Genomic DNA, 14,781 nt, shown 5'->3' on the forward strand with positions numbered 1-14,781 from the left:
TCAGTTGTGTCTGATTCTTTGTGACCCCACTTGAGATTTTCTTGGCAAAGATAATAGAGCAGTTTGCCATTTCCTCATCCAGCTCACTTTACAGATAAAGAAACTGAAGCAAACAGGATTAAGTGACTTCTCCAAGCTATTAAATGCCTGAGGCCAGATTTGAACTCAGGAAGATGAGTCTTCCTAACTCCAGGTGCAACACTCTATCCTCTGTATTACCTACCTGCCCTAGCTGATGAATAGATTTCAACCCATGTGTCCCTTTAGTAATTTTAATCATTTTATTTTGTTCATTGAAAAAAAAAAACAATTCTAAAACAACAACAAAAAGAAGAAAAGGACAATTCTGAAAAAAAAAGGTTGCTTATTCTTCACCAGACTGCCCAAAGAGTCCATATCCAAAGAAGGTTAAGAATGCATCATGTAGAGAAAGTGACCACAGGAAGGGAGAATGACTTCATTAGTTTAAAAGGTAATACCTTAGGTTTCGCTTTCAATATATATTCCCTTTATAAATTGTGGATATCCTCAGTGATTTCACTTTTGGAGTTTTATATCTCCTTGATAGCATATGAAAAATAACTCATGGTTCTGAGAGCTTATTGATCCATTGACATCACACTGAAAGTTGATGATGATGATGATGATATATTTAGGGATAATGTACTGTCATGGAGAGTAAGCCCATGCTTGGAGAGATGGAGAAATACCAGAGAGCTAAACCTGGACAGAGATGAGACTGGGGAAAGAGTTGGGAACACAGAGTATCTTTCCTCTTGGGGAGGGAAGTGTGATGCCCATTCATATGCACAGTCCTCCCACAGAGAACTTCTAGACCCAATGGAGAGCAGCTTTGGAGAAACAGTAACAGAGACAATGGAATTCCTAGGGGAGAGATTAGATTAGAGATTAGAACTTTTTTATAACAGCCAGCCTTCTGGAGAGAAGAAGGGTTCGTTCCTGGACTCAGGCTCCTAGCTGGATATGAACTTCTAAGTGACTTCTGGAACCAAACCTTATGGAGAGAAGAGAGATGAGCATATGGCCCCAAAGTAAAGGAGTAGCAAAGAACTGAGCCACCATGTGAGAAAGGGAGCTTTATCCTCATCCTTCATTACTATGGTGAGTGATGTAAACTATACTGGCTTGATAGACAGAAGACTTGGCTTTCTAGCCACCTCCAAGAGCAAAACCCATTTTTCAATCTTAAGGTAGCACTATAATTCTGGAAGACAGCTCAGGTCTCTAGGGGAGGTTGGACTTACTGGAAAAAGAAGAATTGTCGGGATTGCTTGAGGTTTGTGCTTTTTGTCAGGTAAAATAAAGGATGTCCTTTATTTGATGTATTGTAAACTTTGGAGGGTGCACAGAAGCTAAAGACCTCTTTTATCTTTTCTATAGGGGCCCATACCAAAACTGTATTCTGCTGTTCCCTGGGGATATTCTGGTTGGAGGCAAGATCCAAAGAGTCATTTGTGGGAAGCTCTGGAATACTGAAGCAGGTCAGTATAAACTCAAAGTTGAAATTCTGAGATGCAGCTATAGCTCCCCTCAGATTACATTTATCACTGTGCTCTTTCATTTTTCCAATGCACTAATCAGTTCAAAATTATTTCTGAAAACTACTTACTTATTTATTTCTATTGATCTATTATACAATATCAATTTATCTATTACATCTACGTATCCTCCCTAGATTGTAAACTCCATAAGAGAAAATGAATTCCTCATTTAAAGTTTAGACCTATGCAAACAAGAAGCACTTAATAAAGTCAATGAAAGAGTAGTAGTGTCATAATCATTTTCTAAAAGAACAAAGGCCTAGAGAAACAAAGAAACTAATGCAAAGTGACAGCCCCAAGACTCCAACATACATCTTCCAACCCCCCCAAAAATTCCAGATGGCGTGCTGTGGGGGGGGGGAAGAAAAACTGTGAATATGAACTCATAGTCCAAAATTTCTTAATCTGAGAGATTAATGAGCATTTTAAAAAACCTATTAATTACTGTTTTAGTATAATTGGTTTCCTTATGGAAATGGGTTCGAATCAAGAACACATGTGACACCCAGTGGAACCTCGCATCGGCTATGGGGGGTGAGGGGGAGGAAAAGAAAATGATCTTTGTCTTTAATGAATAATGCTTGGAAACGATCAAATAAAATATTATTTTATAATTGGTTTCCTTTGTATCAAAAATTTTATATTATTCATTTAGTAGCATTATTATGAGAAGTGACCCATGGGCTTCACAATACTGACAAAGGCATCTGTTAATCAATAAAAAGTAAGAGAGCCTCTGCTATAATCCAGCTCCCTCTATTGTATTAGGAAACTGATTCCTCTGAAATGAATAGGACTTCTGATGATGGTCCTTGGAAAATCTTAGACAGTAGGTTAGGTGTCACAGGACTGGTGAAGGAAAAAAAAATATATTAGATTTCATCCCAACTTCTTCTACTCCTTCCAAAAAAAAAGAAAAGATAATAGAACCTTAAAAACTATTGATTGATGACCTTGACTTTTTTTCTTGAAAAATTCTAGAGATTATTATTAAAGGGATGATTTGTAACTCTTCAAAAAGTAGAATACTCACACCTAGCAGACTGGCTAATATGACAGCAAAGGAAAGTAATAAATGTTGGAGAGGATGTGGCAGAATTGGGAAATTAATGTATTGCTGGTGGAATTGTAAATTGATCCAACCATTCTAGAAGGTGATTTGGAACTATGCCCAAAGGGCTTTAAATGACTGTCTGCCCTTTGATGCAGTCATAGCACTGCTGGGTTTATACCCTAAAGAGATAATAAGTAAAAAGACATGTACAAAAAAAATTCATAGCCACACTCTTTGTGGTGGCAAAAAATTGGAAAATTAGGAGATGCCCTTCAATTGGGGAATGGCTGAACAAATTATGGTATATGTTGGTGATGGAATACTATTGTGCTAAAAGGAATAATGAACTGGAGGATTTCTATGTGAGCTGAAAAGACCTCCAGGAAGTGATGCAGAGTGAAAGGAGCAGAACCAGGAGAACACTGTACACAGAGACTGATACACTGTGGTACAATCGAATATAATGGTGTTCTCTACTATGATCCAGGACAATTCTGAGGGACTTATGAGAAAGAACACTATCCACATCTAGAGAAAGAACTGTGGGAGTAGAAACACAGAAGAAAAAACATTTCCTTGATCACAGAGTTCGATGGGGATATGATTGGGAACTTAGATTCTAAATGATCACTCTATTGTAAATATTAATAATAAGGAAATAGGTTTTGATAAATGATACATGTAAAACCCAGTGAATTGCTGGTTGACTACAGGAGGGGGAAGGGAAAGAATATGAATCATGTAACCATGGAAAAAATGTTCTAAATTAATTAATTAAATAAATAATTTTTAAAAAGAAAAATTAAAAAAGAAGAAAAGGAGAAGAATAAGGAACAACTTTTTTTTCAGTTTGGGGAATTTATTTCACCATTAAAGACCCTAAATTGTCTATTGCTTAATAGGTTTAGGTTGAGGAATAAATTAGTTAAGGGATTCATAGAGGATCACACAGTTTGTGTGAAATAAAGGTAGTATTTGAACAAAAGTCTCATTTCAACTAAGTTCAACTTCTATCTACTGAAATTAATTCATTGCTTTTGTAGAAAGCATAACTGTGATCATTAAAAAACAGCATGGCTTCATCAAAAACAAATAATAGAAGACTAACTTAATTTCCTCTTTTTGATAGGGCAACTGAAATGACAGATTAAAGGAATGTTATAGATATATAGTAGTATACTTAGATGTCAATAAAACATTTAACAAATTACTTCGTGTTATCCTTGGGGAGAAGACAGAGAGACTATGTGATATTGCGCTAAGGTAGAGTTGAAACTGATTATATGATTGAACTCAAAAATTAATCATTAATGGTTAAATAGTAATTTAAAGGAAAACTCTAAACCAGATTACACTAAGGATCTATCTATTCCCCCCCCCAAAAAAAAAAAAACAAGAAAACATTTTACTTGTCAAGTTTTCAGAGGACATAAACTCAGAGGATGGACTTCAAGAATCTCTTCTAATCTTCCCCCCACTTTTTTCATCTTCAATCTTTCCCTTTTTGTTAGCTTCTTCCCTATAAATGTACACCTCCCCACCCTAAAAAAAGAGAAAAAAAAAGACTTCACTTAAGCCTAACATGATCTAGATCCCTTCTCCCATTCACAGAGGAAATCCTAGACATTCTTCTTCCCTTTCTTTCTTATGATTCCTCTCTATCTCCTAAATGTGTTTGTTCTTCAAGGCTTTATCCATCTCATTCCTCTCCAGACTATACTATGGACTTTCTCTATCATGTTCTAGAAATTTCTTCATTTTGAAAACTGCTTTTAGCCTTGTAATTTACCTATTCAATGTGCCATCAGCCCAGTCATATCTCATTCCTTTATAGGCTATACTCTGCATTTTCTCCATCATGCCCCTGTATCAAATACACACACACACACACACACACACACACAGACATACACACATACACACACATGCTCCTTTTCAATTCCCATTTATGTGCTACCCTTCCTCCATTGGAATGTAAGCTCCTTGAGGGGAGGGACTGTCTTTTTTTTTTCTTAAATTTGTATTTACAGTGCTTCAGAGAGCCTGGCAGGCCCAGAGTAAGTCCTTAACAGATGCTAAATGACAAAGGTGTCCAATGTTCTATTTAATTTATCCTTTTTCTCTTGAGTCACCTCATCTACTCCCATACATTCAACTATCATCCCTATGAAGGTGAAATCCATCCCTAAACTCTTTTACTGAACTGACAACAGCCCACTTGATACCCTCACATCCTTATCCCCATGATAACTCAAAAGCATAATATCTACAGGGGAACTCATCATTTCTCCCCCCTAATCCTCATCTTCCTCCTCTTTCCTCTCCTCTTCTTCCTCCTCCAAACTGTTTCATATTTCTGCCGAGGGCAACCCTCCCAATCACACATGTTTATAGTCATAGACTCTACTTTCCCTCTCTAATCAGTTCCCAAATCAAGTCCAGTCTTCTCTCCAATATCTCTCACATCTATCTTCCTCTACACTCTCACCATTCTAACCCAATTACATCTTAATTCTCACTGGGACTAATCTCTTTCCCAGCCATATATCACACAGGTCTGATCATGTTCTTCACCTCTTCAAAATCCATCCATGGAACCTTTTTCCCTCAAAGATAAAAGGCAAACCCTCTCCGCCTTCAGCAGGAAGTTTAAGGCCCTCCACAATCTCTAACCCAATACCCTTTCAGGCTTATGTTGCTTCAGACTGTTTCAGGAAAGCTATAACTCAAAGTGACTCCTGTGCTGATCTCCAAACATTCCATCTCCAATCTCAAAGCATTTCAATTAAAAAAATGATTTTTTTTATTTTTCAATTAAGAAGCATTTATTTTCTCTTCCTCAATTCAAAAGAAAAGAAAAACAAAGCCTTGTCAAATATAAGCATAGTCAAGCAACAAAAATTTCCACATTGTCCATGTCCAAAAATGTTTGTCTAATTCTGCATCTTGAATACATCATCATCTTGTCAGGGGGTGGGCAGTTCTAAACATTTCCATAATCTATTTCTTCCTCCTGAAATAAACCACCATGCAATTCCAGCTGCCATCCTTGTTTTTCTTCAAGATTCACCTCATTAACTAGTTGAACCCTGGAGCCTTTCCTGACAACATCCTCCCCTCTTCCCCAGGTGCCAGTTGTTAATGTGTTCTGGCAGTCAGTCTCTCTCTCTCTCTCTCTCCCTCTCTCTCTCCCTCTACCTCTCCCTCTCTCTCTCTCTGTATCTCTGTCTCTCTCTCTGTCTCTCTGTCTCTGTCTCTGTCTCTGTCTCTGTCTCTCTCTCTCTCTCTCTCTCTCTCTCTCTCTCTCTCTCTCTCTCTCTCTCTCTCTCTCTCTCACTAGAATACCTTACATTTATTTATCTTTATATTTAATGAGGCAGTTTATATAATGGAAAGGTTTCAAACTCAAGGTTTGAGGGTTGCAAAATTCCATTGGGCCAAATTAGATTAAAATGTAAATGGGAAATGTTTATCAATATAAATAAAAACACAGTCCTGTATGATGTCAATTTGTTTTCTAAAACAATATACAGTCCACTGGGATCTATTTCTATTTGACTGGCATCACTGGATATAGTAGACAGAAGACTGTTCTTAATTATGTCAGTTAAACTTGAGTCCAATTCTGGCCTCTAACATGTGTTATCTGTGTGATCTTGAACTATTCACTTAACTTCTCAGCATTTTAGGAAACTCTAAGATTATAAGTTACAGTGGCATCAGCTTCCACTGGAGTTTTCTATGTCAATGCAGTTTTGCTTATGAATCTGCAGGATCTAGAACAATATCTTCTTTTTTTTCCTAAAATCCTTACTTTCTGTCATAGGATTAATACTGAGTATTGGTTCCAAGGCTAAAGAGTGGTAAGGGCTAGGCAATGGGGGTTAAGTGACTTGCCCAGGGTCACACAGCTGGGAAATATGATTTGAACTCAGGACCTCCTGTCTCTGGGTCTTGCTCTCAATCCACGGAGCCACCCAACTGCTTCCCAAAACAGTATCTTCCTGTAAGAAACATTATTTGAATTGAATGACTGACTTAGTAACAAATTAATTGTATATATGAGTATAATGTTATATATATAAACATATATTTTGATGGGGTATATGGAGTGCTCAGGGAGGGGTAGTACCTCCGGTATGGAGGGCTTGTCGTGCCCTCCTAGGGCAGCTCTCCAGCCTCTGACCCTCACCTGACACCCAGCTCTCACTTGTGGCTTCTAGTAGCTGCTAGCATGCAGCAGTGGCCACACCCCGGGCAACAGCTTCAACAGGCCAGCTAAACCTTGTGAGAGTAGCCATCGGGTCATCGTGGACCCCTGGTGAACCAAGGCTTTGCTCACCCAGCATGTGAAGACTGCTTCGGCAGAACAGGAAGAAGAAACCAATAAGAAGGTTCAACGGCTGAGATGGCAACGCAGCAAAGCACTGTGGAGTGCTTAGGGCGTGATGGAGCACAAAAGACAACATGGCCATCCAATGCAGCTGAGGAAGTCTCCAGGTGTAACGACTTTTCGTGCCACTGGACCCAGGCTTCCAATGTGAAGAGAGTGGGACTGTCTCTGTGCATCGACTTTTCCACTTAAATCTTCATGCGCAAGTGTCTTTGTGCACAAAAACACACAAAGTCAATTGTCATCCTTGGTTACCGAGAGACTACTACTACTACTATATTTTGATATATAAATGGTGTATATATATTATATGTTTATGCTATATATGTGTGTTATATATACATATATACACATTAAAATGACAAATATGATAACATTTGATGAAGATAAAGTTATAAATTTGTCAAAATTTAACTTCAAAGAGATAGTATATCAGTTAGTTTAACAATGCTTCTTGTTTAAAAGACAGGGGTATATTAGTAAATGTTTAACAACTGACTCTCTGGGGGGGGGGGAACCATCCATTCATGACACACTTTTCAGTTTGATCTTCATTATTAGCAATTTTTCCATCTCTTTCTTGAACCTAGTTAGTTAACATAACAATACATTAAACCCTGACTTGTAGTGTTTGCCCCTTCCTATGACATAAGATGATCATCCTGAAAATGTAACAATCAGCTTCAGTGTATCCCTGGTTTTCAGATTTCCAAAAGATTTCAGATTTGAAAAGAGAGACAATTGTATGAAATTGTTGTCAAAAATTGAGTTCAGTCCTAGAAGGAGTTCCATAAAGGCAGCATTCAGAAAGATTACAAGATCCTGGTCAAACTGTATCCAGAGGATTGTGTTCAATTCTGAGCCCCACATTTGTGGCAGGACAGACAGACACTGGAAGGCAATGCAGAAGAGCGTGGCCATGGTGTTGAGGACACTGGGCGCCCTGCCACATGAGGACTGGTTAAAGGAACTAGCCATATTCCCCCTAGACAAGAGAAGATTTAGCGAGGATACTGTGCCACTCAAAATATTTGGAAGTCAGGCAGTCATATGGACGAAGCATGATTCCTGCATTCTTTGTCCCCAAAGAGCTGAAATTGGAGCACTGATTAGAAGTTGCAAAGAGGCAGCTTCAGACTTGATGTAGAGAAAAATAATTCCTAATAATCAGAGCAGGCTAAAAATAGGATGGATGGCTTTGGAAGCAGGAGATCTTCTGTCCATGGAGGTATTCAAGGTGAGGCTCTATGGCCAACTGTATTGGCAAAGGGATTCTTGGTCAAGTACAAATTGAACTAAGTGGTTTCTGTGACCCCTTCTAGCTAAAAATCTCTGTTTCCTTGAACATCAGCTTCAAGTCCTTCTCTCCCTCTGACTTCCCATATGATCTTTGGTAACATTTTTTTCCTCCTTTGGGCTTCAGTTTCTTCAGCTCAGTACAAGAGACTTCCTCACCCTTGAATTATCCATCATGCTCTGAAGCTTTCTCACCCTGGAATATCCTTCTATTGGGCTGACTTCCTTTTCCATGGTTGAATTCCTCCTGGTACCTCCATTTTGAGTAGGGTCAATCATCATTCTCCCCATGGCTTCTTTCATTCTGGTCTTCAGTACCATGTCCTACTCCCATATATTGACCTCTCCATTTCCCCCTTTTTATCACCCTTTTGAGTAGTGTCTCTCCTGTGGATAGGTAGAGTATTGGGTCTGAAGTCAGAAAGCCCTAAGTTCAAATCTAGCCTCAGATATTTGGGAGCCATTTGGCTCTGAGAAATTCAGTTCTGCTTGCCTCAGTTTCCTCAAAAGTATCTACCTCCTAGGATTAAATGAGATAATATTTATAGAGTACTTAGCATAGTACATGGTTGCTGGATATTGTAGCTTAGCACTCTTCCCCTTCCCTTCCAGTCATTTGAATAGAAGCTCCTCAGAGCAAGAATTGTCCTTCTTAAATAGGTCTTGATTAATGACATATGTAAAACCCAGTAGAATTGCACATTGGCTATGGGAGGGGGTGGGAGGAGGGGAGAGAAGAAACATGAATCATGTAACCAGAGAAAAATATTCAAAATTAATTAATTAAATATAATTTTTAAGTAAAAAAGTGTCCTTTTTGCTTATATTTGAATCTATCCCCCAATATTTAGCACAAATGCCTGGAATATAGGAGGCACATAATAAATGCCTTTTATCTGAATGAAGAGATTGAACTAAAGGGTCTAGAAAGTTCATTCCAACCCTAAATGGCTCTAACCTACAAGTCTATTGTGCTTTCCCCTGCATTGTATGGACTCTTTGTCCATACTAGAAAGTAGTTTCTTGACCCTTCCTTCTCCTTTTTTCCAAGCTCCTCCTAGGATCCCCCAAACCAGCTCAGATTGGGGCACTTTAGGACCACAGGGGCCAAGGAAGTAAAAAACTCCTTGTGGATTTATTGAAGTAAAAACGATCTTTGCCATCCATCCTCTGACTCCACTCTGGAGTTGACATCTGGCCACTAGGAGAGGGAGGGGTCCAGCATTAGGTCTTAACTGCCATTTGTGCAGTAATACACCATGATTAACTGGCATAGTCCAACAGATGTAGTCCCAGATCCTAGATCCAGCCATAGAAAAGCTTAAAGCCATATGCTGATTAAACTGGAAAGCGGGGCAAGGGGCAAATCCGAGCATCAGGTTTATTGGCTGGTCAAGCTGCCTAGTCAAGGGCATTTGCAAAGTCCAAAAAGCCTTATCCAAGTACATGTTAAATTAAGACTCCTTCTTTGAATGTATTAATTAAGATGGAATATTCATACTCGAGAACAAACTGTTGAGACCCAAATAGAAATAAGTTTCTTCCAGACCCCTGGTTCTGAGCAGGTCTTGAGTCACATCATTTAATAAAGAGATAAGACTATCAACTGTATCAGGTCAAAGACATCTGCTGTAAATGTTGATTTTGGAGCAATAAGAGGATTATAAGTGCTGTCATAAAATACCCTTGCAGGATGTAAATTATTAAAATCCCTTCTTGGGCAGATAGTACATCTGCATGCTTCAGTGATCTCAGCTGCATACAACAAATTTCATTTATTAAAATGAGAGAAGGCCACCATTGATAAAGCCCCCTAAATAAATGATCACTTTCATCTCCTGCTTTCAAATTATTTTTATGACTAACATTAGAAATGCGTAAGCCCCCAGTGTCAAGAAAGGCTACATCTATAAAGCGATATTTACATCTTCATCGAGAAACTCCTTTATCCCCATTTTTCTAACTTCCAGAGTGATGCTGAATTTTCTTCAGACTGGAATACACAGGAGAGTTGAAGGGCTTATAAAGCAGTTTTATGAAGATGACATGTTTTTTTAATTAATAGAGACCCACGTATCAGAAGATATGGGATCAAATGCACTGACTACCAGTAGAAGTATGATCATGAGTAATAATAATAATAATAATTCTTTTATCTCACCCTCACAAGAACCCTGAGAAGTAGTACTGCCCATTTTATTTAATTTTATTTTTTCTGGGTTATACATATTATTATATTATACATATATTATCACACAAAACCTAATTCCATATTACTCATTTTTGTTACTTTCCCCATTTTAAGAATGGGTTTAAAGCCTGGCTTAAACTCAAAGATGTTAATTAATTTACCCATGGTCTCAGAGGCAGCAGGAGAAAGATTTGAACCCAGATCTGTCCTGGCTCTGTAGTAAGCATTCTATGCATTATACTACTTTGCCTCTCATATCTCTGATCTTCAATTTCTTCCTCTCTAAAATGACAATTAGTTTAGGTGACATGAAAAGCTAAATTCTATGATCCTATGACTTATATTCAGAAGACTTCTTTTTGATTCCCGACTCCCAGAAAATAATTTTAAATTGTTGTGTCTCCAAATCTTTTTGTTTCTTCTCTTATAAGATGGGGATAATAATACTTACACTATTTACCTTCTTGGGATATTAGAAGGGAAACATTCTGTAAGCCTTAAATCATTGTAGAAATGTGGCCAATGCTTTGGACTTGTGTCTTCAGACACCTGAACAAATATTGTCCTCTAAACCCTAAATTAGATCCAGGTCCAGTTTCTCCTTTCCTGGAAGCACAAGAATCCTCTTGACAAATGGCATTCTCTATCTAACAATAGACCCATAGGAAAGGAATTGAAAATGTGCATTTAGGTGGTACATTGTCAGAACATTAGACTTGGAGTCATGAATACCAGAGCTTAAAACCTGCCTTAGTCTCTTACTAGTTGTACAACCCTGAGCAAATAGTTTAACTTCTGGTCCTCAGTTTCTTCAGCTGGAAAACTGAGACAATAGCAATGTCTACATCACAGGATTGTTGAGAGGGTCAAATCACACCTTAAAGGCCTTTGTAAATGCTCACTATTATTAATAATAAAATGCTTGAAGCAGTTGGACACCGTCTGGTACAGTTTTGATGATGTTTATTCTTCAGCATCAGAAATGACAACTCTTTCTTAGTTCTAGGAATTTGGTTTATCTCATAATTGCTCTTTTTTTTCCCTTTGATTTAACCTTGCAGAATAGTTTCCCCCAAGATCGAAGTCTCTTCTTACTTCAGATGCCCTGTGGTCTCAATCTGAGTCTCCTTTTCCTACTCCAAATCACCCAGAATCTCAGAATTGAAAGGGACTTCTGAGACCATTGAGTTCAACTCAGACCTATATGAACCACATCTAAAAATATCTAATGAGTGGTTGTCCAGACTTTGTCTGATTAAACCCAAGAAAACAGTCCAATCTCCTTTTTTTCTAATGTGGAGCTCTGGGAATTTTACAGTTATGTCAAATTTAAATCTTTATTTTTATATCTATCTTCTACACATTGTTCAAGGTTTCCCTCTCTGAGCTAAAGAAAAACAAGTCCCATCCTGAGACCTCGCCTTCAAATGTTTAAATGTAGCTTTTACATCTTATTTAAGCCTTTTTTCTTCTTCTTCAAGTTATACAATCCCAATTTTTTTTCAGTCATTCCTAATGAGCCTTGACCCCATAGCTCTAGTATCTTGGCTGGTCTTCCATTATAGACTCTTAATCTCATCAATTCCCTTCCTCTTATATGGTGCCCAAAACTGAACATATTTGTATAGATATGATATGACCATGAAAGAGTACCTATACACAGAGCTGATTTAGTACTTTAAGTACTTGATTTAGTAATCTAAGATTTCCAAAATATTTTACATATATTTGAGCCTCCCAACAACCCTTTGGTACCATTGGTATTATTATTCCAATTCTTTAGATGAACAAACAGAACCTCACAGAAATTAAGTGACCTGTCCACCCATTGTGGTTGCGCTTAGTCTTTTTTTCTTTTTTAAACCCTTACCTTCCATCATAGAATCAATATTGGTTCTAAGGCAGAAGAATGATGAGAGCTAAACAATGGGGGTTAAATGACTTGGCCAGTGTTTACAGCTAAGAAGTATCTGAGGACAAATTTGAACTCAAGTCCTCCTATCTCTAGATCCACTGGCTCTCAATCCACTGAACCGCCTAGCTGCCTGCTGCTCTTAGTCTTAGAAGCCTGATTTCAATCCAGAATTGACTTCCAATCAAGCATTCCAACATTCTACTGCTTTTCATATCTCTCATAGAGAAAAGAAGGGCTATCATTTTCCTGCACATTTTCCTGAACACAGTGCCTCATTTAGTGTAGCCCAAGATCACATCAGCTTTGAGCCCTTGAGTCACACTATCGACTCATCCTGAATTTGTGAAGCATTAGGAAAAATGATGTATTTCTTTTCTACGTGCATTACACAAGGAGCACCAGAAATCACTCATCTTTTTCAAATAGACATCTATACAATCTTGTATTTGACAAATGTAAGACTTTACATGTATCCCCACTAAATTTAATCTTACTTCATTTGAAGGAGTATCCAGCCTGATTTGTTTTTGGCTTGTTTGTTTTTTTTGGTATTCATACCTTTTGATCCCATGTGGTAGCTACCCTCTAGCTTTTTATCATCTGCAAATTTCATAGGCTTACAATTTACACCTTTACCTGAGACGCTGATAAAATACAAAGGGAAAACCATCTGTTTGAAAATGCTGTCCAAGGTGACATCAAATTGTGATGCTTTTATTGGCATGTCCATTCAGTCATTTCTTAATCTACGTTATTGTAATAGTCATTCAGTAAACATTTTTAACTCCCAGGCTCTGTGTTAAGCTCTGAGAATCAGAGAAAGTCAAAAGACAGTCCCTACTCTCATGGAGCTCACAGTCTAATAGGGGAGATAACATACAAGCAATTATGTACATACATGCTATATATACAAGATAAAATGCAGATAACCAAACATATGAAAGATACAATATTTTATAGGGATCAGGAAGGGTTCCTGTAAGAAATAAGATTTCAGCTAGAACTGGATGAAAGCCAGAAGGTAGAGAAGTAGTGAAAGAATTTTACAAATAGGAAAGACAGTCAGTGAAATGTCAGGAGATGGAGGATCTTATTTAAGGGAGAGCAAAAAAATCAGAAAAATTGGATTGTGGAAAAGTTGAGAGGGGATTGAGGTGGGGTGGATAAGGCTATAAAGGGCTTTGAATACCAACCAGAGGATTTCTTTTTTTTTCCCTGAAAATAATAGGAAGTCACTTGTGTGTGTGTGTGTGTGTGTGTGTGTGTGTGTGTGTGTGTGTGTGTGTGTTTGTAAGCAGGGGGTGGGAATGGAACGAAAGAAATGATATGGCCCACAATTTAAGAAGATCAATTTGACAACTGAGGGGAAGATAGACTTGACTGAGGAGAGACTTGTGGCAGGAAGAACAACTAGAAGACTGATAAATGAAGAGGACGTATATCAGAGTGGTAACATTGGTTTTTTGTTTTTATTTTATTTAATTAGATGATTTAGAATATTTTTTCCATTGTTACAAGACTCATGTTCTTTCCCTCCTGTTCCCCCACCCCTTTCCCATATCTGACATACAATTCCACTGGTTTTAACATGTGTCATTGATCAAGACCCATTTCCATATTATTAATATTTGGACTAGGGTGATCTTTAGTCTACTTTCCCAGTCATAGCCCCATCAACCCATATGATCAATCATTTATGTTTGTTCTGGGTTTCTGCTCCCACAGTTCTTCCTCTGGATATGGATAGTGTTCTCTTTCTCATAAGTCCCTCAGAATTGTCCTGGATCATTGCATTGCTGCTAGTAGAGAAGTCCATGACATTTAATTATACCACAGTGTATCAATCTCTGTGTACAGTGAGTGCTCTCCTGGTTCTACTCCTTTCACTCTGCATCAATTCCTGGAGGTCATTCCAATTCACATGGAATTCCTCCAGTTCATTATTCCTTTGAGCACAATAGTATTCCACTACCAACAGATACCACAATTTGTTCAGCCATTCCCCAATTGAAGGGCATCCCCTCATTTTCCAGTTTTTTGCTACCCCAAAAAGCTCAGCTATGAATATTCTTGTACAAGATTTTTCTCTTATTATCTCTTTGGGGTACAAGCCCAGCAGGGCTATGGCTGAATCAAAGAGCAGTCTTTTAGTGCCCTTTGGGCATGGTTCCAAATTGCCCTCCAGAATGGTTGGATCAGTTCACAACTCCACCAGCAATTCATTAATGTCCCAACTTTGCCACATCCCCTCCAGCATTCAGTACTTTCCTTTGCTGTCATGTTAGCCAATCTATTAGGTGTGAGGTGATACCTCAGAGTTGTTTTGATTTATGTTTCTCTAATTATAAGAGACTTAGAACATTTTTTCAT

General features: G+C 38.1%; 1 long non-coding RNA gene across 1 annotated transcript in view; it reads left to right on the plus strand.

Annotated features, from left to right (window-relative positions):
• The first annotated feature begins 643 nt into the window (after positions 1-643).
• LOC107650573 (uncharacterized) overlaps positions 644-14,781 on the plus strand; it is a 56,575-nt gene continuing 42,437 nt past the window's right edge. Inside the window, exons 1-2 of the long non-coding RNA XR_008912328.1 lie at positions 644-1,122; positions 1,402-1,502. This is a non-coding gene — a long non-coding RNA (uncharacterized LOC107650573). The remainder of the gene's footprint in view (positions 1,123-1,401; positions 1,503-14,781) is intronic.

Source organism: Monodelphis domestica, chromosome 1 (assembly GCF_027887165.1).
Source record: "Monodelphis domestica isolate mMonDom1 chromosome 1, mMonDom1.pri, whole genome shotgun sequence".
Taxonomy (NCBI): domain Eukaryota; kingdom Metazoa; phylum Chordata; class Mammalia; order Didelphimorphia; family Didelphidae; genus Monodelphis; species Monodelphis domestica.